The sequence below is a fragment of the Meleagris gallopavo genome, chromosome 14 (genome assembly GCF_905368555.1).
Source record: "Meleagris gallopavo chromosome 14, MGAL_WU_HG_1.1, whole genome shotgun sequence".
NCBI classification, from domain to species: domain Eukaryota; kingdom Metazoa; phylum Chordata; class Aves; order Galliformes; family Phasianidae; genus Meleagris; species Meleagris gallopavo.
This window is the reverse complement of record NC_139417.1, coordinates 13,523,031-13,550,496: the sequence shown is the minus strand read 5'-3', so window position 1 is coordinate 13,550,496 and position 27,466 is coordinate 13,523,031. Positions and strand designations below refer to the sequence as shown.

At 46.7% G+C, this 27,466-nt stretch overlaps 1 protein-coding gene across 4 annotated transcripts in view; it reads left to right on the top strand.

Annotated features, from left to right (window-relative positions):
* Positions 1–27,466, top strand: part of PRICKLE2 (prickle planar cell polarity protein 2) — an 89,400-nt gene that overhangs the window by 32,357 nt on the left and 29,577 nt on the right. The window contains exon 1 of one of the 4 annotated variants that reach the window (XM_010718672.4): positions 8,493–8,671. The exons of 1 other annotated variant lie outside the window; for it this stretch is intronic. The gene's annotated coding sequence lies outside the window, so the exon portion shown is untranslated. Of the gene's footprint in view, positions 1–8,492; positions 8,672–20,640; positions 21,244–23,972; positions 23,992–27,466 lie in introns of those variants that run through there. 2 more of the 4 variants (XM_010718671.4, XM_085235688.1) reach the window with 2 other exon arrangements.

Here is a 27,466-nt window from a genome sequence, read left to right as displayed (position 1 = left end):
GGTGTCTTTGGAACGTGCCCATGCCCACCTTGGAGGGCACCCTTGGTTAATTCTGAGCATCCTCCCTCCCTTAGCAGAACGAGCACTAGCAGGGTTTTGTTTCTAATGTCATTTGGCCGGTACAGGGACAGTGATGGCAGAAAAACCATTTCTCAGTGACAGTGTGATTAATTTCTTCTTAAGGGAAAGAAAGAGTTGGGTATTTTTTTTTCCTCAGCATTGCCTAAAGATGGACTGACAGTAAAGAACCCGTGATTAATTGCACCAAAAGACATATAATAGACACCTTTTCTTGGCATGATAAGCGTTTTGTCTGACTTTGCTGTTATCTAGTTGGCTCAATGCAGAAAAATAATCTCCGAGACTGCTGTAAGGGATGTTAACTGCATTTTCCTTATTATAGATTGATCTTTGATATCTGCTTTTCTTTGAGCTATTTTATTCCCACAAGTGATACAAACCTTCTGCCGTTTTCCATATATTGTGTTTAAGTAGCTCAATACATTTTGGAGCCTGTGTGAGGACATTTAATAAAGACTTGATGATTGCCTTATTTCGAAGGTTACATAATATGAAAAATTATATATTGTTTTAATAACTGAATATATCTATGCTCTCAATTTCAGATAAAACAATATTTTTCTAATAAGGCTGCAAAATGATACCTTTTTTTTTTTTGTTCATTTGTGTCGTCTAGAGTATGAATATTTTTCCATCTGTGGTTTCCAGTAAAATGGATTTTCAGTCTCTCTGAAATTTCTGCCGAAGTCCTAGCGATATTTGCTTAAAAGTAATCAGGAATTACCCAAATCTCTGTTCAAAGCAACAGTGACCTTACCAGTGGTGAGCAATAATTGGATTATTTTCAGAGATGTAGGAAGATTCACTGTAATAACAAAGAAGAAATACCAAGTGATAACACCACTTGTCTGCAGCACTGTAAGCCACAGCACTTTCCATAGGATAGTTTAATAGCTTAGCATATTATGAATACTGAATAAGAAAGGCTTGGGGAATACACACTGCCTTGCAGTTGGGGGTGATGCAGTTTCGCTGGGCTTGTCGGTAGATTCTTATTCAAATGCATTTACTGGGACACCTCCATAGGGGCAGGATGCAGAGCATCCCTGCACCATCAGGGTGAGCAAACACACAGCCTAAATGCCATAGCCTGGTGGCAGAGGCACGGTCCTATTCCATGTCCACCTGTCTGGATGGATGCTAACACCACACCTTTACAGCCCATGGGGCAGCCACTTACTACCCCGGGGTGCAGGATGGAGCTGATGGGGTTTCTCTTCAAGAGGCTGAGCTGCTGTGAAGACAAATTGGAAGCCATTTGGAAGAGCAAATCCATAACAGCACGCTGTCGGGCGAGCCTGATTGCCTCGCGCTCTGGTTTTAATTGCAATGAGTTATGTGGCTCTGCACGACAGGGTGCCAAGCCTTTTGGCTGAAACTTGTGTAATTCACGTGTTTACACAAAAGCCAAGTAAATGTTAAGCTTCCTACAGACTCAATATACACGAGCTCTAGTTTGTGTTCAGTTTTAGAGACAGGTGGAGGAAAAGCAGAGCGTGTGTCTGCCTATGTGTGAGCTGCATGAGTTAAAAGATACAAAAAAAAAAAAAAAAAAAGAAAAGCATGACCACTAGCTTTCCTTTTAGCAGGCTCTCTGCAGTGACCTGTCAGGTTCCCCTTCCCAAAACAGAATTCTGTGTAATTCAGGTTTATTAAGAGATGCTCGGGGGCTCTTGTGACCACTAAAAAGAGGCTTTGCCATTGAGGGTTCCCAGTGTGCTTTGAAGTTCTCCCATGACGCTTCTAATTACTGAAAGCAAGCTTTCTACAGCACAGCCTGCCATGTCATTTAGCCCACTGCTGCTATCCAGATGGGACCCTCCCAGCTATGGCCATGGCCACCATGTCAGGCACGTGGATCAGGCTTAGGCCTTAACCCTTAGTAATGTCAAACTGCTGGGACGTGACCTTGGCTCCAGCATCAGTTCCAACTATGTCACATGTCATCTCTTTTGGCTTCTCGTTGACCTGAGAAGAACTGAACTGAAATTTGGGACCCTGCCCAGCAGCTGAGCCCTTGTTCTGCATCTGTAGGATACTGGTGGGTCCAGGATGGCTTTGAGATAGCTCAGCCAACTGGGCTATTTGGGAATTTGTGTTCAGATAATTCCGTGGGCATGTTGAAGCCTTGAGAGCTGTATACCTGAATGTAATTTCATTTTTACACATTAGGGAGCATAAAGGCCTCATTAACATGCCAACTGCAACCCTTGGAGAGTCTTTAATTGTTTCCATTCTCTGTGCAGAGCCACTTGTAGTGGAGGGTTTTAACTGGGAAATGTGAGGAAGAAAGTGTTTGTGTGACTGGAAACCATGTGGACCTTGAAGTAGAAAGTCAAGTGCTTGTTTTGAAGCATCCCTGCAAGATTGTCCCATGAAGCATCCAAATATTCAAGTAATTCCCAGTGTTAGGCCTTTCCTTCAAAGAGCAGAACCAGCGCTCCTGAGTACCTTCAGAAGAGGCAATTTTTTGCCTTTTTTAAGACTGTCTCTGAGTAAACAACAAGTAAACGTGTTTAAAAGGCAGCCCAAGCTCCCATTTAAGCAGGTGGATTTGGAAGCTGGGAAATAAGAGAATTGCCCCCCCAAAATAGCCAGTGCTTATGCCATGGGGAACACTGACCCAAGGATTTGTGCCTTAGCTACCAGGAGGACATCTAACCTCCTCACTGCTGCTGTGTCAAAAAGAATGTATAAAAAATAAAAGGAGTAGGTAAAAGAGAGAAGAAGGGAGGGGAAAAAGGATTTATGTTTGTCTGGGACTGGTTTTCTAAGGAGCTCTGATTATTCAGCAGCAGTGGAAAAAAAAAAAGCTGCAGAAGATGTAAATAATCTTCAGGATTATGCTAAAGCCAGGCTTCAGTCATTTTACTGGAAAAATGCATGAGGCCTGTCCATTTAATAACCATCAACAAGAATTTCTCTAGGGCTTATTGTATTTTCATGAAAAGGATCAGTTGTCTTTAAGAGAAATGGTAATTCTGGTATCTACAAATACCCTTTGGAAAGCGTGTTCCAGGTTGGTACACTTCTTTGATTGGGCTTTTTCTTCTCGTTTTCTTTTTATGATAATATCTTACATTCACATCCACAGTTACACAGTAAAATGATCAAAAGCAAAGAGTGGTTTATCATGGAAAGGCAAACCCCAGCTGTACGCCATGGTGCGGGCTGTATGGAGATAAAAACACAACGTGATTTTTAGCTGTTGCTGTGTTTCTGTTTGGTGCCAGAGATTCTCAAGTGATTTTGCAGAGCGTGGATACGGTGCAGTCAGGGTTTCCAAAAAATCTGCAATATCTTGAAATCTATACAGGATCTTACCCTGCTGGGCTTAATTTTAGACTATAGAGTTTATCATTCGAGGAGGAGAAATGGGTTTGCAGTGTGCTGTATTTAATCAAGTGCAGCAAAAATCTATTGCAGGCATCATTCATCTTCGTGAGCCAATATTTGTTTCCATTTTAGCTATAGAAAAACCCTACTCCAGCTCAATGGGCTTCTTCATTGTGCAGATCTGGTGTCACTGGGATTATTGCTCTGGGCAGGTGCTGGCTGGCTGGTGGGGCAGTTTTGTTTTGTTTTTAATGGGGTTGCAATACTGAGAACGGTATTCAATTGTTGTGAGAATGCCAAGGGCTCAGGGTTTGGGGATGGGAAAGTACACGCTGTTCTCATGTTGGCTTCTGAAGGATGAAATAAATCCTGAGACCCTGAGCCATTATGTTTCCAGGAGTGAGAGGGTTTCAGGTGCATGCTTTTCCTGGAGAGCAATGAGAGGTGATGGGAGCAGGATGAGGAGTTTCCACCCTATATGGTGGTAATGGACCAGGCTGTACAGCTGTGAGCATCTCTTCTGCATGGATCATGCCAAAGCCTAAGCTGTGGGTAGCAGTGTGATTGCAGCTAGAAGACATTTTATGATTTTATGAAGGCTTCTACAAAATAGTATGATTTCACCAAGCTGGACCTTGTGTAGGAGGGCCCATAGCAGTGTGTATGAAGAGCACCAGCCCAGTGCAGCTTCAGCCCCACCAGTAGCTGCTAGAGCAGCCAGGATCCTTGCTGACAGAAATGTGAGGCTGGCAGGTAGAAAATCCAACCCTCGTGTATGGTGTTAATGAAACACCCACCTTTGTACCCAGAGTTGTACCCAGAGCCCCTTTGTGTGGTGGAGTTGTTTGGATTTATCACTGCATGAGGCTCAGCAACACAGGACTTGTGTTGCTTGGGAAAGAATTCCAATAATGGCCACAAATGGACCTCTCCTGTATCTCATTTCCAGCGGCCTTTAATTCAAGAAACAGTTTCTGTCACTCTGGGTTCTGCCACAGGCAGAGAAATGGCTGATGGAGAAACAAACGACTCGCCCTGAGCTGTGGGGAGGGGTGGTTGGATTCTTCTTAATTTGATGTATTAAAAAACATAATCTCCTGATTCTGTTCTGAGCGCCGTCGCTGCCTCATATATCTGCGTGTCCTACAGCAGTGAGTTCTCCAGCTTTGCACGAGCCTGGAGCGATGTCTTGTGAGCCAAAAAAATAAAAAGCAAGGCGAGGAGGGGGCAGGGAGGGATGTGATGCCAAGTGGAACAGCTCTGTCCTACCTACCCCGGAGAGAAATCATTCGGATGCTGAAAGAGACAGGCTCCGTTGCGCAGATTAATGTGCAGTGTTTGGAAGCAGCCAGGAACATTTTATCCGCTCGTGACGAGGTGGGAAGGAGCTGGGCAGTTCATCTCTGCAGAAGCCATTCCTTTCCCTAAGAGGGCATTTAGAGAAAAAAGGGAGTACAGAGGTCTGTGGGAGCACTCAGGCACTTTAATTGGCTGAATAGAGCACTTTTTGGTTGGGATTAATATGGATATTCCTTAATAACCTGTCACCTTGTCAGGAGTGTCAGGGTCAGGATTGCAAGGCTGCTTGCAGCTGAAGTTCTCGCCTTTCCTTCTGGTTTTTATTATTACAATAGCTCCTGTTATTGCATATTCAGAGGCATAGGAAGATGGCGTCGTGTTGATTTCTGCTTTTCTTTCCTGGCAAGTAATGAGGGAGCCAGAAAGATGCACCAGATCAGTTTTAAGAGAAAGGCTACTCTGAAAAGATGAGTGCTTTGGTTTTCTGGGACTGGGAGGACCCCAATGCTGCCCACACCTGGGGCACCCCAAACCAGACCAGCACCTGATGGTTGGAGCCTCTGGATGCACACAGCATAAACATGGGAGTACAAAGCCAAATCCTGGATAGAACACGAAGAAAACAAGTGATTTAGCAGCACTCAAGATGGCTTCAAAGATCTTAAGCCCATAAGCATTGTTACAAGTATTTTGCCACTGCTCTCGCTGCCTTTCATCTCCCAGTGGCCACCAGGCAGGGATGCCTGCAGGGAGCAGGCTGCTCCTTTGTGTAGTTGTTGGGGGTTAATTTCTTTTTCATCCTTTTCCGCCCTTTTCTCACCATCCTTCCCCTCCCTGCAGTTTCAGCGCAGCCCCAGCAGCCCACCTCCTCAATCAGTGCACATCATTTCCACAAGCCTTCCTGGGAGCGTTACGGATGCACTCTGAAGGCTTCTCCAGCTTTGCTGTCCTGAAGCAATTACCTCCCCTCTTGGATAACCACCACCTCGCCTGCCCCAGGAGAGCTGTCTGCAGAGCCAGGGGAGCTGAAGCCTTCCCTGCTCCCTAACAACGCAGCTGATAAAGTCTCAGCGAGGAATTTGCTGCTATAATTACTCTCTTTTATCCATAGATAATTTTTGCTAGAGTTGCCCTTGCAGACCCCACTGTCATCAAAGCTCTGCGAGCTGCCCTATTAATTGTAGTGGGAATTAACGGGAATTACAGGTGCTGTGAGCCTGGCTCTGAAGGGAGCAGCACCAAGGGGAACACAGAACTGGAGCTGTGCTGTGCTGCCTTGCAGGCTGCTGGTAAAGCAGTTCCTGGGTAAAAGTGGGTGTGGAGGAGGTAGGTTTGAGCATAAGCACAAGATTAAGAGCCTAATTGCAGTGAGTGTGAGCACACGTGCATTTTCATTGCGTGCATGCTGTAATTAGCAAAGACTTTCAGATTAACAAGGGGGAACAGGGCCACTACTCACAGCCTTTGTGGTGGCTGTCATCAGAAGTGTTGGGATGGGGCCGTCTCTTGATGGTGCTCCTGTGGTGTAAATTGATTTATCACCCTTGATGGGAAGTGAGTTGGAATCAAAGCATCCCTGCTGCTGCCTGACACCACCTGAGGTCCGGGCTGTCTCCAGGTATTATCAAACAGCCATAGACACAGCACAGAGCACTTCCTCCAAGTTATCTTTGCAGAGAAGTTTACTTAAAGATGCTGTCTAGCCTGCAGAGATAAAAAGAGTAATGTGTCTTACCTGTACAGAAGACCCATAAGTCTTTAAATATGAGAGTCACATAGAGACTTAGAAGTCCTTAGAAGTTCATTAAGGATAATGCAGCACCTTGCTTTTAAATGCTCTTGTCTTATCTGTGCATTCAAAATGCACACCCAGACTGTGGCTTGAAGCAAAGGGCACTGATTAGACAGTGCTGTTAATAAAGAGCATGTGCCTGGGAAGGAGAGAAAGATAATGCAGAATGAGGCACTTTTTTTAACAATGAATGGAAGATGAACAGCACTTAATCAGTTCCATGTGTGTGTGTCAGGGTGTTTTAAAGTCTGTTTGCTGGTTTTTGGACTCATCTGGTGTGGAGGAGGGGCAGTTTCTCTGCAGTGTTTGCAAGCAAACAGTTTGCACGCTGGTAAACACGATGAAGTCCTGCTGCTGAGTGCTTTGCAGGCTCTGTTGATGCCTGGATGCAAACCGTACCCCCAGATCACCGATATGATTGCAAAGCAAGGAGTGAAAGCCCAAGGTGCAGGGAGCATATATGCTTAGGAAAAGGGAAACACCTTTCATAAATTGTGAATGTCTTGTTGGGCCCTTTGGGATGGGATTTAAGAGCAGGAGAGAGAACATTTGCAATGCTGCTGCCCATGTCTCTGGCTAGGCAGCCCTAACGTGGTTTGTTATGGGGATGCTCCCTGCTGTCTCTCATGGCAAGGTGTTACTGCTCACCTGCCAGAAGCTAAGCAATAAGGAAAGCTCAGACTTGCAGTACAAGGGTGGGGAAAGCCTATTTTGGGTCGGCTGTCAGTCAGCTTGACACTAATTGGTTGCTGTAAGTAATCGTTCTCCATGTAAATTAGACTCCAATTTCCTCTGTAGTCTGTCTGCTGTGTGGGCTTTGGGCTCTAATGAGGTTCTCACGTGGGGAACCTGGTTTGTAGTTGCTTTTGTTTCTGGAGATCCAGCCCAGCCCTCTCCACTGTGGGGGCTCTTTGGTCCCTCTCCTGGGTGGGATGGCTCAGGGCTCCCTGTGTTGCCCAGTCCAAAATAATAACTTTGGTTTAATGCACATTTGGATTATTTCTAACTTTAAAACTTGCAAAGGGACTTATTAGACATACAATGGGAGTATGCCTCAGAAATGTTCCCTCCAAGTAGCTGGGAGCCCTGTTTGCTTCCCCATGAATGGAGCCCATTCAGCCCTAACCCTTGCCATGGCCGTGGAGCTGCCTGCACCTGGCCCTGCAGCTGTACACCTGGAGCACACAGCTCTGGGCCCCTCTGTTAGAATGTAACCACGCACACATGCAAAGCTCACCCAGATGCTGGTTTGTGTCTTGGAGCCACTCCAGCGCTGTGTATCTGTACCGAAGCACAGAAATGTGCATTTGCACAAGGGGCTGTTACCCAAGGCCACCCGTTGTTTGCAAATGGGCAAATGCCCTGTTCATGGGGCAGCTCTGGGGCTGCTGCTATGAGGGATGGCCAGATCTGTGTGCTGGGTCTCGACAGTTAACGTCTGCTGGAAAGGAGAACCATATGTGTACTAGGCAGGCTGCTCTTTGCCAGGAGGGCTTAGTGATTCAGCAGTTAGCTTTGTGAAATTTGGTGCAACTTCAGGAACTGTGTGTTGGTGCAACTTCAGGAACTGTGCTCTCACCGCTTTTATAAGCCTTCTCCTTACACAGTGCAGTCATGCCCAAAATGTGTCGATGTAAGGTTGGACACTGTGATATGTACTGCTTTTGTTGGCTTTAGCAAGTTGAATTGGGGGCTACGTGCAGAGAGGGGCTGGTGGCTGTCTTTCTGCAGGAAGATAGAGGTTTCTTAGAATTGGGTAGGGGAGAAAGAGGTGAAGCAAACCGAGCATGAGTTTTTTATTGCTTCTCTTTCAGTGCTTTGCACACAGGCAAGGTAAATGCGCTCAGACCGCTAGTCAAAACCATAAGGGATGCTGGCTCCACCGAGAGCTAAATTTGGGTAAAGGGACAGGATTGGATTAAGGCTTACAATTTTCACCAATAAGCTAAAAACGGCGGTGGGCGTCACTCTGCGAGCTGGGGAAGCAGCCGCGAGCTCCAACTCCCCAGATGACCTCCGGCAGCCGAAGGCACAGCGGCTGCAGCAGGATGCAGCCCGGCCCTGGCACCAACCTCAGCGCCGAGCTCAGCCCCAGCCTCTTGCCTACCCCTGCACCATACCTGGGGGGCTTTCGGCATGTGACCCGCGTGCCCGTTTAGCCCAGTAAGTAATCACCCTCAATTTACAGCATATGAAAGCGTAAGCTCTTTTAGTGCTGTACAAATGTTTGCATTGGGAAATGATTTTCTTTCCAGCTCGGGTTTCCACCCCGCACTCCGCTACCCGCCGCGTTCTGTGCTCGTTGCCCCTGTGGTGTTGGGGCAGCGTGGGGCTGGCACTTGGATCTATGGGCACCATACAGCCTTTAGGGGCTCTGCTGTCCCAGCTTCTGAACCTCTGCTGTTTTCATACTCTGCCTAAAAAATCTGAAATGAGGAACCCTGCAGGAGCCTGGAGCTTATCTTCAGTGCTCGCTCTCCAGACATGGTGTGTGTCTTCTCAGCTGCTGCAGGGATTTGCGTGGCATGACAAAATGTGAATTCTGAACCTTTGGCAGCTGTGTTTAATAGAGAGGAAAGGGTTATTTTTAACTTTTGGATGTTGCTTTTTTTTTTTTTTTTTTTTCCTGAGTTATTGTAAATTCTGGAGAAAATGTCCAATTTATTTGAGGCAAAACAAAGGTTTCTTTTAAGTGAAACAAAGGCTTCAAAGTCCTTAATCAAGCTTTCTGGATTCAATTGCTTTCAAATGCTTTTGGAATTAAGCAGAGAGGAAGCTGCATTTTACAACTTGGCCGCTCAGTGACAAATTATGTGTTTGGTTGGAAAAAAGGATTCCTACATGAGAGGAGCAGGAATCTGCACTGAGCTGCTTGTTTACCTCTGTTTGTGTTTGTTTAAGCAGTGCGAATGATCTGTGTGCCTCCCTCTCCAAGCAGATGTTTCTATCCATGCATCTGGTGGGGCAATTGGTGAGACAGGCAGGGTGCTGGTGTGCACACATACAGACTCAACACTCATATCATTGGGTGGGAGCCTTAAAATATTCGTGTAGCAAAATGTGGGAGTGTGGGGCTGTTGGGGGAAAGGTGCTGAGTGAGCTTGGGTGGTGACAGATGTAGATTTCTGGTTCTGTGTGTTGTAGGAGAAAGTAGCTCTCAATGGGAATAAATGTAGAATGGATGTGTGCAGGGAGCTGATGTGTCGCCGCGTCCCCTGGAGGAGCACAGCATGTCCCATGAGCAGCCATAAAGATGCCAAAAGAGAGAAATGCCCATGGCCCGACCTGTTGGGCTGTATTTCTTTTAGAAGCTGCTTCCCACTCATCGGGCAGACACAGGGCTGCATCCCACAGCAGGACTGCGCTTGTTCGTGGGGCAAATTCCTTTGGAAGTGTGAATCATTGAGTTGGGATTTTTGCGGTGGAGGCTGGGAGATGATTAAATGTTCTGTCTGCAGGAAATTACCAGGAGATTTCAGTATTTTCCTGAATCAGCCTCAGATGGTGTGCAGCTTTTGGTTAATACAAGCGAGCAGTGTTACGTGGAAGTCCCTGGGCTCAGCTGCTGGCAGGGCTGGACCCAATGAGTTCCTTACAGCTCTGTTGTGAGAGTGTATTTGTGCTCTGTACCATTTAAATAATGGCAGCAGCATGCTGATTCCTCTAATGATCTTGATTAAATTATCGGCTATTTCCTTAATTAGTTACTTGATCTACTTGCACCTCAAATTAGTCTGTTCGCATAAAGAAAGAAAGAATGAAAAGAAATCTCCCTCTTTTTCACTTTTTAAGTATTTTCCTTGCCAAAAAGCAGCTGCAATCTCATTTGGGTGCTGCTGGCTCAGGGCTGATTTGCTTGGACCCCCCAGAAAGCCTCTTATTTTGGGGTCCTTTGATGGCCTTTCCAATAGCGCTGAGGCTGGTGACCTGGAAGACCTGCAACCATCTCAGGCCAGCGATGGACGTGGTGCCAATCTTCTCTGGTGTGACACTGAGAGATGGGCATCCGTGCTCCCCAGGGGCTTGCTGATCTGGCAACTGGGAATTTAAAAAGTGACGGTGTAGGTGTGTGTCTGTTCCTGTGTTATGCAGACAGAGGGGAATGTAGAAGCGGACTTCTTGAATGCACTGTTTCCATGTATTAACAATGAAAAATATTTGTAACAGTGGAGTTGGCACAGGCTCCTTGCTGCACAGGAGGTTTTGGCTGTTCTCACCATGCAGCCAGGATGTCTTTGGGAAAGCTCACACACTGGGGCACAAGGGAGAGGTCTTGGGGAGCCCTCCTAGCACCACTGTTCCCCTCACCCCCTTATCTGAGAATAGAGAGACTCAATGTGTGCATTTTGGGGACTCCCTGTGATACACATAGAGTGGCTCATTGCTTTTGTACTCTTAATCACTCTTAATGACATTCCCCTTGTTAGCCTTATCTTCACACCTCCCTGATGCAGAACTCGCTGAAACAAGGATTGCGTAAGGAGGCTGTATACATTGGAGAGACATAAGTTGGGACTCTCCCAGCTAAAACAGAACTAAATGCTTGCCCTCCGGTTAAATTTTGTTATCGATGCCAAGAAACTATGTATTTGGGATGAATTACCTAGAGCTTAAACATACACAAGCGTTATTCCTTGGAGTCTTCTATATTTTTAGCAGTGTGGCATGAATTTGGGCTGCATGACTCCCCTCTGCTAGCAAACCTTCCCATGCCACTCCGAGCGTGGCACCCAGCTGGGACAGCTTTCTGCATGGATGGGGTGTGCAGAATGGTTGGTGGGAAGTATTCCAAAGTACCAGTTGCAGTGGCTTGGAAGGCAGAAAATACCCTAGTAGTTTTATGTCTTGATTCGTAAATGGTTGTCCTGACTCTGGAGGGGGTGATCTCTCACGGTCCAACATCCTAAGATGTTGGAGTGTGGCCAAGAGTTGCAATGCCAAAGGGTGATGGTGATGCTTCTGGGAGAGGATGGGGCAATCCAGTCACTCCCTGTGTCCATCCTGGATTGTTTGCTTAGCCACAGCTGAATAATGGATGTGCTCTCAGACTTCAGATGTGGGAATAGCAGCCCAGCCCCTGTTTTGTGTGTAGGTGGCAGAGCAGAGCTGGCCATGGCAGTGGTTCCCAGGTGTGGCTGTATCTAGGCAGTATGGGCAGTGTGCCTCATTGGGGTTGGAACCTCCACATGCAATTAAGAAAGTCAAGGGATGGCAATATCAGACAAGTAACTACAGTCAAAAAGAAACTGTGGTACTGGCTTGTTCCCTCTGCCTTTATCTGCATGTCCTGAGAGGCAGCAGAGATTGAATACTTGCTCCAGAAGGGCTGGATTTTTCTTGATGTTCCCCTGAGGCTTGTGTTTGGATTCTATCCTTTTAGTGTTGGTTTCTGTGCTGATATTTCCAACTCAGTGCAAAAATAAAAACAAAAGAAAGATGGGCTTTGGTAATGAGAGGTCTATTTAGCCAGGGGAGGACTCACAAGAAAATGTGCATTGAATATTCATGGAGCTGTATCCATTAACATTTTCACTGTGCTGGCCCTGGGCAGAGCAGGAAAGCTGTCAAGAAGTGGAGCTGCTGTGTTACGCAGCAGAGGGAAGGTGAGGGCTCTCACCTTATTGCAGGCTCCATTCCTGGATCTGGACTTGCAGCAGCAGCAAGCGTTTCCACAGTTGCATTTAGAGTCCTGAAAATGCTCACAGTAAATATTTCAGGCCTGATTTCTCTGCCTGGCATTAATTCATCTCCACGCCTGTGTGAGTGCGGGTGGCTGACACCAGTCCCCTGATTCACAGGCAGGCAATTAAAGAGATAAGCCGAAGTGACTTCATGTGCCTCCTTTTTAGATTGCTCAACTTGGAGTTGCTTTAAAGGGATGGGATTAGCGGAGATTGAGCCCTCAGCTGCTGCCTGCGGCTTGTGTCCAACATCAGCTGTAGGTATCAAGTCAGGGAGTGCATTGTTCATCATGTGAAATTGTGCCAGGAGGATTAGAACTGATGATAAAATGGCATTAACACTTGCTTCGTTAATGAGGTAGAAGGCATCAAATTATTCTGGTAGCATAAATCTAAAATATTTCATGTATTTTGTAAGTGATGCTACTTAATTGATTGAGATACATTTGCTTGCTGGCTGTTGCATCCTCAGCTACAAGGATCGTGGCAGTAAGTGAAAAGCCTGAAGCAATGGCTGTTTGGTAGATTTAGGTGAGGTGGGGTGTTGTGTCAGGTTCTAGGATACCTTTTTCTAGACTGTACTACTTGCCAATGTCTATCATATTTGGAGGTTGGAGTGGAAGCCTTGTGTGCATGATGCTGGCCATGTCCCTTTGATGCTGGCCGTCTGCTACAGGCTCTCTGCATGGAAGGGAAAAGTGCCTCAGAACGTCATGAGACAAACTTGGTATTCTGTCTGCAAATGTAAAAGTGATATATACAAATATAAGAGAAATACCTGCTTTACCTGGATGCCTTTTGTATAAAATAAATGCTATCTTAACTAGTGAGCTAATAGATTCAGTGTGGATGTCTCTGGGGTACATTTACATCCTTCAAAGGCCCATTAATTTCCACAGTGTTCCCAGGCCCTTCCCTCTACCAGAAATGAGCTTCCCCACTCCCAGTCACAGTAACACTAGCACAAATTGTGTGGCTTGTTCCATCGCATGGCGCTGAGCATTGCTCACTGCACACCACTGTTGTGTCACACTTTGTCACTTTGCGTGAGCCAAGGCATTGCTGCGTGCTGCATGCATAGGTTTGATTAATGTAAGTTGGTTGTTAACCTTTGTTAATAGGGAAGGTAGCAGCTCAGAGATGCTCAGGCTCCTGGTGAACCCCATCATTTGTGAGAGTGGGAGATGATCAAAGTCACAGCAAATGGCTCTTTCGCTCTTCTTGTTACCTTGGTGTGATGCTTGTCAGTGGAATACAGATGTGTTTCTTTGCACTGGTAAATTAAAGCAAGCCTTGTTCTGGCTTCTCGTGGCATGGTTTTAACCCTTCAGCATGGTGTTTGTTGACATCCTGGTCCCAGCAGTTCACCGCCTGTTAGCAATTACTACTGAGCCCTTTAGCCCGGCCTCACCCAGAGCTTGTTTCACAGAGGGGTTAAATTTCCTCAATGGTAAACATTTTCTGCTTTGGGAGCTTGTCATTATTTGTTTTCTCAATGCTCTTATTTTCTGAAGCACTGTAGAACCCACACTGTGGGAAACAGCCCCTTGCATGATGAGCGTAGAACTCACGCTTCAAACATCTTCACATCAGGCATGTTATCAGTGTCTAACAGCCACTAAAAATCAGCAGGAGCTCAGTGCTTAACTCCTGCCAAAATATCCATCAGGGCCTGTGCAGCCTGCTGCTCCCATTGCCCATCTCTGTAGACAAAGGCCTGGCAGAGGAGGAGAGATGGAGCAATCCTCCCTGAGTCTGCGTTCACAATGTGCCCGGGGTCTTGGAAGCTGCCTGGGTCTAAGCCACAATGTACTTTGCTCATTAGGACCCATGGCTGTCAAATAAGCATCCTTGCCACCCGACTGTCTGCTGCATTTGTGATCCAGTAATGCCCTCAAACTGATAAGGGGTTGGGTGGTGGAGCAGCATGAGTAAGGTGAATCATTCTCTCCTATTGCAGTGCAGTCCCCAAAAAGAGATAAAAAGCAGCAAGTGGTTATTTAGGATACCAGCGCTATGCTGGAGGGCTCAGTCCTCAGCTCTCCAAAACTTGGGAAAGGGTCACTTGAACTCCATAGTATGTGGCATAAGCAAAAGCTCATCCAACACCCGTGGTAAACTTGTTGGAAATACTTTATTGTTTTTTATGGAATGGTTCCTCTTGGAGGTTCCATGGGCCTTAGATTTGTCTCAACTGAGGTTTTGTTCTAAGCCTTGTGTGAAAACAGGCAGGAGCAAAGCAGAGTCCATATTCAGGACCATCCTTTTGTTTGCTCATGCGAAGGGGCTGCAGAGCAGGGTGGCTGATTTCCCCACATCTTATCTGAAAGGAAAATTTTAATAAAGTCAAAACTTCAAAGCAGAGGTGCTCAAAGCACAGCAAGTGTCAGAATGCTCCTCGTCCTCAGGTTTGTGCTACATGGAGCAGACGCTCGCTGGGGGGAAGGCAGCTGTTGAGCAGTGATTGCTGCTTATTACACTAATTATAACAGTCTCACCAGTATCGTGAGCTCCCCTTCTCCTTCCCCATCTGTCTGCTTGGCCATCCATAGCTGCTCATCTTTGAGATAAGGACTGTCTTTCAGGAGGATGCGTTTGGATTGCTCAGTGCTGCAGGGAGCCCAGCTGCCCTCCCCTCTGCTTCCCCATGCTGATACAGGGGGATCATCATGGTTTACACATGGAAGGAATTTGAGGCATTCAGCTGGTTTCTGTGGGCTTATTTCAGAGCCAGGTGAGATGTTGTTTGGGTCATAGTGCTCCCCATCTCCTCTGTGCCATGACAGCTTGGGGGAGCAAAGCATTTTGATCCGCACCTTTGGTCTCAAAATTGGCTTCAAAATATCAGCTGTTCTTTTGTTGTAAGGGAACAATGCAAGTTACATGCTCAACAAAAACCAATCCCAGCTTCTCTGGATTCCCAACCTGGTTTTGATTTAGTGGGGGGGTTATTCACTGTCACACAGCTCTCACTTTGAAGTGCAGCCCGTTCTTAACCATGGAACAATGAGACTTGCTAAGTCTCTAGCAGCATTAATTGCTTCTAAAAGACTGATGTATTTAGTCTGCTAATGTTTAGCAAACGTATTTGTTTTGCCCTTTGGAAGATAATGCTTTATGCAGCACTGTTTGGTAAGGGAAAAAAAAAAAAAAAAGAAGGAGGAATGGCCTGTGGCTTTCAGCCTGTTGAACAAGTAAGTAGAGGCTGGTAGGAGCAACTGCAGTTGATATTGCTGTTGTCCCCCATTAAAAAGTGTCTGGGTGCTCTTAGCCCTCCTGGTGTCTGTTGCAGGTAGGCGGCCCTGATGGGCCGGTGCTGGAAGTGCCGTGAGCTGGTGTTGTCATGCTGGTGTGGTGACACTGGTGTCATGCTCATGCTCCTCCACGGGTGGGATGCAACCATGCAACTCCCCAGCTGGGGACAGCTGTAAGCTGTGCCTTGTTGTTGTTGTGACAGCATCACCTCCTTGCAAGGTGGTCAACCCAGACCCGATACGGTCTTAATCCTTCCCTTGGAGTCCTGCTCGTTTGGCAGCTGGCTTAGTTGCATTTCCCTGTAGATTGCGATAAGATAAAAGCTGGGCCATGTCTTACAATAAGGGAAACCAGTTTAGGAGATGACAGGTTATAGGAGGGAGGGGTTGGGGCTTCTCAACCGCAGCTGCCTTTGATGGGGGCTGTGATTGATTCCGCACCGCACTGACCTTTTCATGATGGGCTGAGCAGCTCTAATGATCTTGATGGGGCTGGTGATTTGGATATTGTACTTGATGTATAAGGCTTGACATGGCAGTGAGAAATGGGACTGGGAGATGACTGACAGGCCTGTTCTGTTTAGGATGCTGAGGGCACAGGCTGCTTTCCAGTGATTTCTTTCAATGAGAATGTTTTTGCCGGATTATGTTGTAGCAGAGAAGTTTTGCTGTTAAGTATCTGCCTGTATACAGCATCTGTGCCGTTAAAAATGATAAGGATGTAGTAACTTGGAGGACAAAAGGCTTACCATTAAAAAAGCTGTTCTAATTATATACTTAAATTAATGAATATTTAGTGAATTGACTGTACCCTGATTTTAACGGTTGGGCTCCTCAGGCAAATAAAACAACAGAATAGTTTGCACCCATTATTTTTCTGGAACTCAACAGTATAAGATATCAAATCTTGGAGATCTTGCAGGCAGCATTAAAAACCTTTTAACTTCCATGAGTTGAGCTCTGTATAAATCACACCCTTGCTGGCATATCTCATGGGTGCTTGTGGCAAGAGTAATGAATTTCATGGTTTGTTATGAGCTACTAAAACCAATACAAACACAGAAAACCCATTGTAATCTCAGCATATCATTCAAGGAAGCAATTTCTAAGTATGAACAAATGTCAAGCTATGATAACAAATTGTTGTTCCTAATTAAAAGGAAGAATAGCAAACAACTACTGTCAAATGTGTCCGATGCCAAGTGGTCTCAGGGACGTGTGGTGTTCAACAAACCTTCATGCCAGGACAGTCAGGATGCAAATCTTGTGATATCCTAAAATGCATTGATCTGATCTGTGCACCCCAGGTCGGTGATCCTGAAGAGTCTGGGTTGGTGAAACTAAATTGAACTGCCATTTCGTATAATTTTATTATTATTATTTTAAATTTAATCACAGAATCACCAAGGTTGGAAAAGACCTCTAAGATCACCCAGTCCACCTATCACAATGTCAAGGTTAGATGAAGTGTAGAAGCCTTGTAATGAGTGGAGTTTGAGGTGGGCCAAACCAATGCCCCACAGCCCATCTGCCTTTCCAAGATGATATTGTATCACCCAGATCTGCTTCACTCTTGAGTAGGAAACAAAAACCTGTTTTGCTACCTTTCTTCCCACTGAGTGATTGTCTGTGACCCATCTCCCTTCATTTGGAACGGCACTTGGAAATGTGCTGCTTTTGCAGGACTCTGGAATGGCTCACATCTGGCCACCGAGCACAGGGACAGCTAAACGTGGGAGAAACAAAACACTGGGGGTTTGCACAGCTTTTGGAGGCAGCAGGTGGAGGCTCCTTCCTGTGCATGGCGTAGAGAGAAGCTCTGTGAGCAGACACGTTAAACCCTCAGGGCATAACCAGTGACCCGAAACACCCGATCAGACAGGTTTGAAGCAAAAAAATAAAATAAAATTCATGTAAAGTGACAACGGCCCTGGCTGCATCAGGTGGCGAGGTGCATGGTAGCACAGGGATGTCCTGTAAGTGCATCTTCAGCTTGGTGCAAATGGACAATTAATTTCTGTTGCCGATCTAAGGTTTAGATCTCTGGAAAATTTACCATGAGATAAGCTGAAGATTTATGGATTTCCTTTGTAGTGTATTTTCATGGAGTACTTTATTGTTTGTGGAAAGGCCCCAAGAAAAATATTTAATTAAAAAATAGTGCTTTGAGTTTGTTTAGCTTATGTTTTGATACAGAGCTCTAATGAGGCTTTTGTAGACATTATTAAAGGACACTATTAAAAAGCTTTTAGATGAGGATATTGCCAGGCTAGCAAAGGGGGAAAAATAAAGCATAAGCATGCAGATTGTTGTTCACATTCTGTTACACATTTGATTGTAACATACAAAAATAAAAAGCATCGTAGCACAGAGTTAAAGCCGGAGGTTATGAAAAGCCTTATTGTTGGTAAGCTCTGCAAAGCTTCTTGCATTGAGGTGATTTAAAGAAAAAAAAGGGGAGGGGAGAGGGGGGAAGGGGAAGGGAGGGGAGGGGAATGTGATGCAGTGATGGATTGGAATCCAGTCTGCAGCTCCAGCACTGGGGACAGTCTGCCAGCACCGTGTGTCCTGAGCACTGTGCCTTGCTCTGAACGACACCGCGTGCAGCAGTTTTGTTTGCTGGCTGAGTTAGCAGGGAGCACAGATCGCTGTTCTTATGGACCGCGTGTTTGCTGTTGGGCTTGATAGTGTTTTAAAAGCTAAATTCCTCCTTGCCCACCTGTCACACCGCTGTCCCTAAGCCGCTCAGGAGTCAGCCTACATCACACAGGCAGCTTTTTGGGACAGCAGATATCCTGAGGCAGCACATCCATGTCAAGCTGCAGCAGAGGATGTTCAGTAAATAATTCAGAAAGGCAACTTGACCTGATACTCATCGGGTTCAACAGTATCTGTGTGGCTGCAGGTGGCCGTGCCCTGTCTCGTGCTGTGACCATAGTGTCACATGGAGCTCAGTGGGTTGTTGGCTGAGCAGTATGCCAAGTGAAGGGAAAAGACAGCACTGAGGGGGCTCTTGGAGTGATTTGTTAGATTAGCTGCAGGGATGAGCTTGTGCAAATGCGGAAAGTGTGACGTTCAGGTCTTTGCCTTTACAACTAGTAGCAAAGGATGAAAAGATATGGCTAAAATCACCAGAAGAGTTATCCATCACGTGCTTCTGAACCTGAGCATGGGCTCCCTGCTCTTGGTGAAGTTGCTTTTCATTCTGTATTACAGCAGCTAAGGTTTTACCTCGGGTTGTTGGCTTCCCTGCGGAGAGCTGTTAGCATCCTTCCTTGTAGAGGTGCAAATCCTCTATGTGACCTTCAGAAACGTGCTCCAGTGGCTCAGTCCTTACCATGCTGCTTAATGAAACACCCATTTCACCTGTATCCATCAAGAAATTGTGTGTGTCTTCTGGAGTTATCCCAACACATGGCCTTTTCTCAAGTGTTTATTAGGGAACAGTAATATGTAGAGATTGCCAGCAGTCCAGCAGTGCTCAGAGCAGGAAGGCTGATTTCCACTTGCCTTAGACAGTTACGTGTCCAAAAGTGGCATCTTCTAATCTGATTTCTGGTCTCAGAATAGCCTGCTCATTGGATTTTGTGGATGTTCAGGCCTGTGAGTGTCGGAGTAGGAAGAATGCCAGGAACAGCAGTAATACTTGCTGTTTGGAGACGCAAAGCTCTCTTGCTTATAGCTTAGCCATGAAGCTGAGAGGCTATAAGCAGTGGTTTTGCTGATCCCTTACATCAGCTCATGATTCTCACCCACATTTTATCTTTGTGCATCAGCCTTGAAATATATTTGTAGTTTCTGGTATGATTCCTTTCTTTGGGATGATCCAGTTGGCCAGGACAGCCAAGCAGAACATACTACAGAACCCAACTTTACTGAGGATGCCCAGCTGGGGGCATGGGACTCACACCTCCATCTGCCCCACATTGGGGTCATTCTGGGAGGTCAGAGCTGCTGCTGACTGCATCATGGGGACGGGTGGTGCAGTTGGGCAATGGTTCTGCTGCTCGAGGGGCAGTTGGAGCACTGATAGATGCTCTGTTCCCAAGGCTTTATAGCCAAGGGCCTCTGCTCCTTGGGAGTGAATGCAGATAAAGTCAGGCATTGTATCGGTGTTCAGTGAAAAAAAGCACCTACAGGACCTGTCACACGGCATGGTACATGTTCTTGTGCCAGCCGCAGCCCCCCGTTACTCTGCTTTTAACAATGTATTTCCGGTAAGATCATTACAGTAAACATGGGTAATTTCTGCTCTGCATACAGACGTTCTGCTCTACGCTATCATTTTACAAGCAGGCTTCTTATTTGCTTTTACCCTGCTTGGTTTCGTCTCGCTTCCTTTGTATTTTAATTAACATGTTCCGAAGTTAAGAGGAAAATACGTCATCGTGGGGCCTTGGCACATGAAAGAGACAGAGGCGAGCTGACAGCCTGTCTACAGGCAGGCACAAGCTGGGAGGGACAGGATGTGCCAGTGCAGGAGGCTGGGGGGCTGCAGGAGCTTATTTACTATGAGCATTGCTCCAGGGCATCCTCCTCATCACCTAGCAGCAGAGATGCAGGTGATGCTGTTGGCACCAGGGACCCAGCTGGGCACAGCAACAGGCTGAGGGCTCAGCTCCTGCACTTGCAGCTGCGCTTATAAATAAATAAAAAGAATTCAACTATTCCAGTAATGGCTGTGAATATTGGGAATTAAGGGAGGGGAGCTTCAGCCTCCCTGATGAAGCTGCTCCTGGGGCAGCTGCTCCTTGGGGACACAGAACGTGCGAATCAGGCATCTTTCAAGACCATATGAAAGAAAATGTATTAAAATATGCGGTGCCCATAAGGCCGAGCTAATAACTTGCATTTCCTAGAATATTTAGCCCTGCTGGTGCACAAACAGGCTGCGTCGAAAAACCAGTGGGGAATCGTAGCAAATGACTGCAGAAAATAATTAAGAGGGCATTAAAAGCCAGGAGAAAAACGATCCACTGCTCAGAGCCAGCAGATCGCTGCTTTAATAGCCTGCTTACCTACGAAGCAGTACTTTAAGTTTGACAGCGAGTTGCGATTCGGCCAGTATCAAATGAGATGATAGTTGGAGAAGGATAATTAGCGGCTTCACGCCATTCAATTGGGGCAGCTGGTGCGGAGCCAACAGTTTGCCAGGCGCTCATGCAAGCCAGGGGGAAGGATTTGCTCTCCCTTCCCTGAAGCAGCCTGCGGGGCTTATTGATTTATAAGAGCAGGCTGATTTCCATGTAAATAAATGCGAGGGTGGCCGGGCAGCGGCGCGCGGTCCGGATGCGGTGACTTTGGCTTGCTGACATCATTGCTCATTAGCATGCAGGAGAGGAGAGCAATGCAACAGCAGAGCCCCGCGCCGCTCCCGCACCCGCAGTTATTCTCTGCGGGCTGCATCTCTGCTCGTTAGTGCCTGGTGCTCGGAGAGCAAATCGGACGTCCTATTGCCACCACTGAGGGGTTTTAGCGGAAGGTGGGATCCGTCCAGATCGGGAGCTGGAATTCAAGCAAAGCAACTGAAGCGAAAGCTTCAGCACACGGGGGGAAAGCAGCACGTTTCTCCAGGGGTGATTTTTCTCTGCTGCTGCCACGTAACAGCCAGCAGGAGCCTGCTCTGAGCAGCTCCGGCCGCAGCCCCGCATCTCGCCCCACTGCCCGGCAGCGGGTGCATGCAGGCTGTCGAGCCGTTCTGCCCGCATCCAGGATGCTTTGCTGTGCTGCGGTGCTGGGAGCAGCTGGGCAGCCCCGAGTGAGCTGGAACGAGTAGCAGCGGTGTCATCCACGCCGGCAGGTAAGAGAACGCCTTTGGAACAACTTCAGAGCTGTCATAACGTTTTTAGGGGGCAATAGGAGAAGGGAGGAGGAGTGGAGGGATGAGCGGCGTTCCGTGCGTGCACATCGCTGCGTGCTAAGTTTGCTCTGTGCAGTGTTAGCAGTGACCTTTGGAGGGGTTGTGGGTTTCTTCCCAACCTTTGCCGTTGTCGTTGTTTATGGATGGAAAAGGTTAATGGTTAAATTGCAGCTCTGCAGCTGCAGGAAGTCAATCGCAGGGATGCCACTTGAACAGATTTTTCATTTTAAAAATAATCAGAGAGGCTCAGCTGGCTTTAAATAAGAATAAGTATTAAAATATCCTTTTCTCTCAATGCTAATTTCATTGCTTTGGTCAGTGCATCTCCAGGAAGCCTGGCTTCTCCGGGCATTGCTGAGCAGACTGTGCAGGCTGTATTTGGATGATGACATTACAGCTCAGATGTTTATTGTGCTGCTTTTGGATTCCCGAGGATAGAGAGTTTTAAAGTAATAATCTTTCTGCATCTTTCTTTTTAATGCTACAGTGCCTAAGCATAAATCAACCTAGAACTGAAACCTGGAGGCTGTGTTTTGCAGTGCAATCTTGTAAAGTCAGATTTCCTTCTTTTTCTGTTCCTTGGAAGAACATTTTAAGCAGATGTGACACAGACATGACCTGTGACCACGGAAAGATTTTAATCCAGTTTTGCAGTCGTGATGCCTTGGTTAAACAGTGATTGAATCTTTTTGAGCTGTTGAGGATTAGCACTGGGCAGAATAATGCCAAAATAATTATTTGCACCAGATGCAGTGTCGTCCTTTCAGTTTTAGCTCTGTTATCATGTAACCCATCTGACTTATTTTTATTCCGCTATTATTTCACCTGCTGCAGGAGCACTCGCACGTCTGGCATCAACGTCTTGTTTTTATCAGGGTACTGGCGTGAGCCTGGGTTACAGATTTATAAAGTAAAACGATCTGCAGCTAACCAGATTACGTTTTACTTCGCATGTTAATCTCCTCCTGCTGCTTGTTTCAGACCAGCCGGTTCCAGCCAAAGCGAGCACCCAGAGCCGTGCCCTCACTGCTGGCTGGGGTTAGCTGTGAACCGAGCGGTCTGGCAGTGATTGCTTGCACAAATGGGTCACTATGCTGTCTCAGGGGATGCTGCCTAAGCCTCAGCTTTTGAAATAATGACCATTTCCAGAGCAGCTCATCCTGTGTCCGAGTATTTGGCCTATCAACTGTTTTTTTCTTTTCCTTTCCGGCATAGGGCCCAGGATGTGCTCAGATAGAAATGTCTTTACTGCTTCCCAGTGTTTCTGTTTGTCATGCCACGAATGCAAGCCGGTGCTGGCCCCTTAAATAGCACATCCAGCCCCAGGGCAAAGCCCAGCTCCTGCTCTGGCAGGGCCATTGCACAAAGGAGAAACTACTGGAGCTGGAGAGTGGTGGGTGAAGAGAGAGGGAGAAGTGGATGGATGCTGCTCACAGAGGGACCTGAGTCATGCAGGCTTGGAAGGATGAGGACGTTGTGTTGAACCTGTGGCTTGAAGGCAATTTTCTTCCTTCAGTTAAGCAGCAGGAAGAAACCCATTGAAATACAGCTCTATATCTTGGTAGTCTGGAAAGCTGCTGAACAGTCTAATTAAAAATCTGACAAGATCACCTGTGGCATAGGGCAGCACCATGCAGCACAGACATGAGAGTGATGCTAAGCCCAGAGCCAGGGCTCGGTCCCCAGCAGCCACAGCTGAGCTCTGGGTCTGGCATCCATGGGGACAGCTCTGTGCTGCTGGTTCCTGTCTGCCTCATGATGCCAGACCCACAGCCAGCAGAACCAGAGGCAGCCTGGGGGCTGCTCTGGGCTGTGCCCCAGGGAAGCAGGGACTGGGGACTGTGTGGTGCAGCCCCATCCTGGAGCAAATGGCCTGACTCACCAAGAAGGCAGCCCAAGAAATCCTCTGACACTATTTCTGCAATGCTAGGAATGGCTCTTGATTTTTTTATTTTTTCTTCTTTTTTTGTAATTAAGCAAGGAAGAAATCTTGAAATGGTAAAGGATGTTTATCAAGTCTTAAAAATGAAATGGGTCTCCATTCTGAGACTCAGCATGGACAGCATCAGCCAGGAGAGGAGAAATTTTCCAGGAGTGGAAATAGGGTTCATAATAAAACTTTAAACTCCAACCTCAGTACATCAGCAATTGTTGCTGTTGGCACCAGGAAGACCAGGAAGAATTACAATAGCGAGACTCTCCTCCTTTCTGGGGATGTGCAGCTATGCCCGCTCCACTGTCAGCACTGGAGGTGCATCAGTGGGAATAGTTTGCCTGCTGGCTTATTCCTTCCTTTGTTTCATGGCATTGCTGTTCTCTGTTGCTGCTGCCTTATGTTGATCTTTCAAGCCAGCTGTTCTTACAGCATCTTGGGTTAAGTGAGCTGTCCTTGGAGGACACCAAAGGCACCTTGTCCTTTAGATTGCTGCTACTGGAAATGTCTGTGGCCCTTTCACTGACTTACTGCATCTCAGTTTTGCACATAAAAGCTTTGCTTTTCAACCCAAAGATGGTACAAATTCTTTGCAATTCATTGCTGCTGATAGGTTGTTTTTTTTTTTTTGCAGACTGGAAGAGTGTGAAACAGCAAAAGGTTTTGCCCAGGAGACGTTGCTTTGCAGCTGAGCTTTGAGGGCACCCAGCTTCTGTCAGCACCCAGGGGCTCCTGTGCAGAAGTTGATGTTTCAGGTGTCAATAGGGAAACCTGGGCTGGGTGCTCCCTATGAGCCCCATGACACCTCCTGCTGCCATGTCTCAGCTTTCCCATCTTTAAAATGGGAGAGGGATTCCTGTTCTGGAGGAGATTTGCAGGCCACTCTGTAGGAGTGTAGGGCTGTGTTCATTTTCCAGTTTTTTCTGCCTTGCCTATGGGATCTGGGGAAATGGAGCTCAGGGTGGCAGGATGCCTGATTAGCTCCCAAATGAAGGGAGGAGATAACAGGCAGGGACATTGAGAAACCCTTGTTAAGAGGCTCAGGGGTCACATGAGCCACTCCAAATCCTCAGCCTTTCCCTTTTTTTTTGAAGTCTTGTAGTTTGGTGACTGAAAAGTCTGATTGCAATCAGAATGATGGCTCAATCCTAGGAAGAAATCAGACCACCGTACACATCTTATACCTTGATGCAAGGGAATTGCCCCATTATATTTTACACATTGCATCCAAGCTGAGTAAAGAATTGTTTTTTTTTTTTTTTGAGGGATTCCCAATCTTGCATGCTAATGTGAGCACAAATGCATGCAAATCCTTTATAATAGAGCGTAACACAGACGTCTGGTGGCCCTGTGCTGCAGATGAGGCTCTGTTCTCACATTGTCTCAGTGACAGGGTTGCTCCCTCATGCAACTCATTTATTTCCATCCCGGAAAAAAACAAGCAAGGAACAGAGATAAGAGTGCCAGTGGGTGATAAGAATTATTTGCCCAGTTCCTTCTATATCCAAGAGGCATTTTTATCATGGCGGCATTTGCTGCATGATGCCTATGTGTCCATCCAGTTGAGCTGGAAATAAGATCCCCAGCAAGGCAGACAGGGTTTATGTGGGCAGAAGCATTGCATTAACAAGCCCAGGAGAGCAAATCTGTGCTCATGTAGCCTGAGAGCTGTTGGCTGGAGGGACGCAGCATGAGGCCAGCTTGGCAGGCACTGCTCCTGCTGTCCCAAACCATTTGCAAAGAGCTGTTTTCTTCCTCCCGCTGCCTTGGCTTCAGGCTCTCTCTGCTCTCAGTTCTGCCTTTCCCAGGGTTTTTTTTTTCAGCAGTTTCACTTACTGTTGGTGCTGTTGAGGTTATGGGCTCTGGCAATGGCAGAGGTTGTGCCCTGTTAACTGCTGTATGTTAACAAGAGACATCCTTGTCCTATAGATCAGTTGGGCTCATGTTAAACCTCATGGAGATGGACCTTGGCCGGAAACATGCTTCTACATCCCAAGCAAGAGGGGCTTGGGAGCCAGATTTTCCTCTTGATCTGTTTGGCCATGCTTCTTTCACATTCCCTTGTTGGGTTTTGTTTTGTTTTGTTTTTATGCTGTAGAAGGAAGAGTGCTCAGCTAAGGGCCGCATGGGATGGTGGGTCCCATGTGTGCCAGCAGCACCACGTCAAGCAGCCATTGCAAAATCACATCCCTCCATCTTGTAACTTCATCAGATGAATTGCTGACCTTAAGTCGAACAAATTTTTCAATCTGTTTTTGAGCCGCTGCTGCTTTGTACCATGTGCAGTCAATTCAAGGCGGGCTTCTTTCCAGCTAAATCTGAAACCAGGAAATGTTATTTTCTCCCAGTGTTCTTCCCTCCCTCTCAGCCTGGCTGGGAGGCTGCCCCATGCACAGCTCCTGGAGATGCTCTGTAGCCATGCTTCCCACAGCAGCACGTTCCCTCTCTCCTTTGTTCTTTGCCCACAGGCTCCTGCTGCTTGGCAGCTCTTCTGTTTGCTCTCTGGGCCCAAGACTGGGGATGCCATCGACTTTCTGTGCTTTATTAACAAGCATTGCTTTACTAGGCTTCTGTTCAGCAGTCCTCACTCAGCTCTGACTCAAGCAAGTTTCTGAGATATTCCTACCTTTCAGGAACAGCGTCAGTGGCTTTGTTGCTGGGCATCTCTGATACTCGCCAGGGCAGTACTTTTGCATGATAAGCTTGCAGATCTTTTCTGCTTTCGCTGGGACACCCCAGTGTGCTTATCCCACAGTCTCGGTAATGCCTAATGAGCTGGAGGGAGCTGTGAGGCATCCAAATATTTCCCAAAGCCTTTGGCTCTGCACCAAAGTATCAGCACCACCAGGATCTTGTCACTTCTGCCACCGTCCATACGGTCGAGCATCAGCACTTTGTTGCAGTGGTGTTATCTTGCTTAACGCCACTCTGCTCTGAGTGTGATTGGGGATATTGCTTTTCCAATTTCATCTCACGTTTTGAAATGTACAATTTTATATTAAGCTTTTACTACTGGGAATTATTTTTAATTATAGGGAGCTGAAAGATGATAAAGTTGAGTAAGTGAGACCTATGTGAAGAAGACATGGAAACCATATCATAGAAGTAGAAAGATACTCTTAAGACACTTAGTATTGTTCCCATGAAACAACATATCCTAACATAAAGAAAATAATTGTAATTAAAACTGTTAATCTTCTGGTTTTAACGAGGGGAAAGGAGAAGTGAACCTTTCAAGGGCAAGATCATGAAGTTGGTGTGATTTACCCAGGGAGGCGGCAGAAACTCCATGCCTGGAGATGCTCACTTTTTGACAGTGCACTGGTTACAAAGCGCATTGTCCTGGCTTGGGGACATCACAGCTGAGCAGATGGGCTCCGTGTGTCCTTCTCAGCCTTTGCTTTTCTGATCCTCCCAAGCAATTTTTAAGCAATCTGACTTCTGCCCTCAGGAGGGTATGGCTGGTGAATAATCCTCACGAAAACCTCTTCTAGCCACTGCTGGAAGATGTGAAGCTGATTGTAAAACCCAGATGGCAGTGGGAACTCCTTTCCATCATGCTGCTGTGGTAGCCATGGCCTCTGGCATGTAACGCATCCCAGAGCTCTGGGACAGAGGCTACCTTCGCTCAGCCTCCCTCCCGGGGCTGTTCTCTCCATCCTGCCACCTGATACCACCATTTCTCTCATTAGTTTTCCAAGAGCAGACTGCTGGGCTGTCACCCTTTGAAGCATGTGATTGATGTCCTGAAAATTAAATTTGGCAAAAGAGTCCTAAACTCCACTAGGATAACTGCCCAAGTCACAAACGCTGAATTCGAGGCTCTGGAGCTATTAATTATTCTTAACATCTTGTTGCATGTTGAGCTGCTTCTAATCATATCATGAAATGAGATGGAAAGAGCTAAGAAACCAGCAGCTTCGCTGTGGCAGAGCCTTTCCACAGTAGCTGATAAATTAAAGTATTCACATGAAATTGTGCCTTGATTATTTTTTAAGGTAACAGCCAGAGGCAGTGCCGAGACTTTCTGGCTGGATGCGAACCAGACGCTCGGTGTGCGTTTGGGTCTGTGTGCATGTTAGATCTGATGAAAGGCAGGAAATGGGAAAATCTGGCAAATCTCCCTGGCTTGACTGAACGGAGCCTCTTGACTTTTGCTAGAGTGCATTTTTTGTGCTGTAATGGCCAAGTGGAAATTTAGACTCAAAGCTGGATCTGAGCACTGGTATG